The following is a 3,379-nucleotide window of genomic DNA, read 5'->3' as shown; positions in this document are numbered from 1 at the left end:
CGAGGATAGAATGTTTTTCAAAAATGTTTTATTCACGGACGAATCGTCATTTAAAAGTAACGGTCATGTGAATAGGCACAATATGCATTATTGGTCGCCTGTGAACCCGCATTGGATGCTTGAACAAAAAATACAAAATCGCTGGTCATTAAATGTTTGGGGTGGCATTATAAATAATAGATTGATAGGACCGTTCTTTTTCCATCAAAATTTGACAGGGGAAATCTACGCAAATTTCCTGGAAAATGAGTTGGATGACTTATTAGAAAATGTACCACTGAATCAAATAGCAAACATGTGGTTTCAGCAAGATGGAGCTCCGCCACATTTTGCACTGGTTGCACGTGCAGTTGTGGATGAGAAATATCCTAATCGGTGGATTGGGCGAGGAGGTCCTGTAACGTGGCCGCCTCGTTCTCCCGATTTAACACCTATGGATTTTTTCACGTGGGGCAGAGTGAAAGATATTGTGTACAGGACAACTCCAACAACACCTGAAGACATGAGACAACGAATTATACAAGCGTTTCGCTCGATAAACGAATCGAATCAAGCTGCTACAGTTCAAGATTCATTCGAAGAAAGGCTTGAAGCGTGCTTAGAGCAAGCTGGGCATCATTTTGAACATTTGTTAAATGTTGTTACACAGTCTAGGACTGGTTTACAAATCTATGAGGGGCGTGATGACCAACTCAATAGACCGGGACCAATGGCTTAACGTGACTTCCGAATCACGAGATAGAATATAGCCTTTTTTTTTTCTCGCCCTGGGTCGGAATCGAACCCGCGACCCTCGCGTCCCTGAGCCGAAATGGACTCCCTTAGGCTATATTCTGCCTGTTATAGTTGTTACTTTTTTATGTACTATTATTATTATCAATTACATATTCAAAACAACTACTCATTAAAGAATTCGTGGTACGTATTTGTTTTATTTTTTAAATGACATCAATTTGTTGAAATGTCATCCATATCAGGTAGACATCATTCAGAGGGTTCCAGCGGTATAGCTGCCTGTGTTACGGCCGGCAACCCCTCATAAATCTTCGTAAATTGTGGACAGGAGTAATAACCACAAACTTAACTTTGTCTGCCATAAATTTTCATAAAGTAAAACACTCCAAATTAAATAAACCAAATATCTTTACATCAAAACATTTTAATTAAATTCTAATCACGGATTTTATTTCTCTATCATTTTTTCATAAAGTATACTAAATTTGAACTGCAGCGAACAAAATTTAATTTTTAAAGTGATAGTTTTTTGCCTGCTGCACCTAGGTAATTAATTTTAACAAAAAAGTAATACCCAATTTTTGTGGCGGTGAACAGTATTTATGCATCTATAATACCTTCATATAAATATAATTTAGTTTTAAAGTCATTTTCCTACGGGACACTAGTGATGGGACACCCGGTATATACATGAATAAGACACCAAAAGTAGTAGAGAAAAAAAAATCACTGGCAAACCTTTTACTTGTAAAATAATGTATACTATAGTCTATTTTTTCCTGGTAGGCGCGTGCGTGCGCATCTCCGAAAGGTAGAATCACATAGCTAAGATTTTTAGCAGGATGCAGGAATTGTTAGTATTTTTGGTTGCATATTATCTAGGGGGATCAGTATTTGTGGTTGCATATTAAAACTCATGTTCATGATTTAATTTTTGTATAATTTGTAAAATGTAAACAAAAAAGTTTATGAATAAACTCGTGGAAAAATTGATAACAAATATTAAATGTACATTTTTTATTTTTATTTAATACATACAGGAGTTAAATTGGGTACAAAACAACTCCATACTTTTGGATTCAATCGTTAATTTCAAATAAAATAAAATAAAATAAAATAATCATCACCTAAAAATAATTACAGTGACATCGACAAAAATTGACAGTTCACATGAAAGCGGCAAAAATTTCATAACATGGACATGGCCTGCTTCGACTACAATCATTTATAATGACCATGTATCTTGCAAGAGAAAAGGAAAAGGCTTAATTTACACAGTATCAATTGAAGGAATTCTGTTTGCAGAGAAAAATGAGTGCACTGTTTTTCGAATGAGATATTTTTGATGTTCATCCAATTGAATCATACATTTCCTATCTGGTTTTTTCGGTGCCTGTAATTGCCCACACTTCTTTTCTTCCGCCAAGTATCGTTGAATGGTTCTAAATCCACAACCTTGAACACAAAGTAATTAAGCTGTGATACAACAAAAAAAAATAATCAGAAAACAATACCAGTATAATCTGCAGTTTTTTCCATTTGAGCCGTCTTGGTTAACTCGGCAAAATCCTTGGACATCCCACGAAATACTTTAACGATCATTTCTTTCTCGGCTTGTGAGAAATTTGCTATAAATACGCATTAATAAAAAACTGTTACTTGCTGTTAGCATAAATCCAACTTACGCCGTTTATTTGGTGATCGAAATTGACACATCTTGTTGACATATAAGAACTTCTTAACCTCTAAGAACTGTTTTTTTTTAATAAATAAATGGACCCAACACAAAATAAACAAAAAAACACACACAAAACACGAAAGGAAAATTAAGACACGATGAAACAAAAATGGCAGCTTGGACCTGATTGACAGTACAGAACACTGCAATATTGCACATTTCTCTAGTGTAAGTAGAAAAATAAAGTAGCCAATAGGAAAGTCGCATTCCGTTGCAGGATTTTCTAAATGCGCACGCACGCGCCTACCAGGAAAAAATAGACTATAATATCGCTTCTCTCATGGCTAAGTTTAATGATTTTTCAATGGAAATAGCTAACTCTAAACCTAATATAATTGCTTTGACTGAAACATGGCTTAATTCTGATACAGGTGTCCCCAAAAAAGAAGACGAGTCCATAACTCCGTTATTTATCTGTACACCAAATTAAATGGTTGTTGATAGGCTACAAAATGGCCTAATAAATTCAAGTATAGCCCCATGGGCTTCAAGGGTAAACTGTCAAAATATTTTTTTTCAAATGGAACTACATTTTTTTTTTTTAGTAGTTCTGTTAGAGATTTTTATTCTAAAAACAACAATGCATCACAAGTATACACTTAAATACCAAAAATTCAGAAAAAAAAATGTAAAAAAACGCTACTATCGTCTATGTTCCATTTTGCGCTAAACATTGGCGGCATATCTGCGCAATCCCACATATTATTATTTGTCATTTGCTTTTCCAGCTACCTTAATTTGATTATTACATTGTAACGCAATGCATTTTGATAGCTTTTCGCTTGGTGCTCGTCATTTGTTTCAAAAGTTATTGTTATTTTTTTTATGTGAAGTTATACTTCTGATACATTGTTGTTTTCAGAATTAAAATTTCTATCAGAATTACTAAAAAAAAGTATGTAATCC

The 3,379-nt window shown here is 34.2% G+C and overlaps 1 long non-coding RNA gene across 1 annotated transcript; it reads right to left on the bottom strand.

The window, feature by feature from the left end:
• Positions 1 to 1,871: 1,871 nt before the first annotated feature.
• Positions 1,872 to 2,737, bottom strand: LOC138137297 (uncharacterized). Its single transcript, XR_011161682.1, has 3 exons — positions 2,421 to 2,737; positions 2,250 to 2,363; positions 1,872 to 2,190 (listed from the first exon to the last, which is right to left on the bottom strand). It is a non-coding gene; the product is annotated as an uncharacterized lncRNA (long non-coding RNA).
• Between the last annotated feature and the right edge of the window lie 642 nt (positions 2,738 to 3,379).

This window comes from Tenebrio molitor, chromosome 8, assembly GCF_963966145.1.
Source record: "Tenebrio molitor chromosome 8, icTenMoli1.1, whole genome shotgun sequence".
NCBI classification, from domain to species: Eukaryota; Metazoa; Arthropoda; class Insecta; order Coleoptera; family Tenebrionidae; genus Tenebrio; species Tenebrio molitor.
This window is presented reverse-complemented; position numbering and strand designations above follow the sequence as displayed.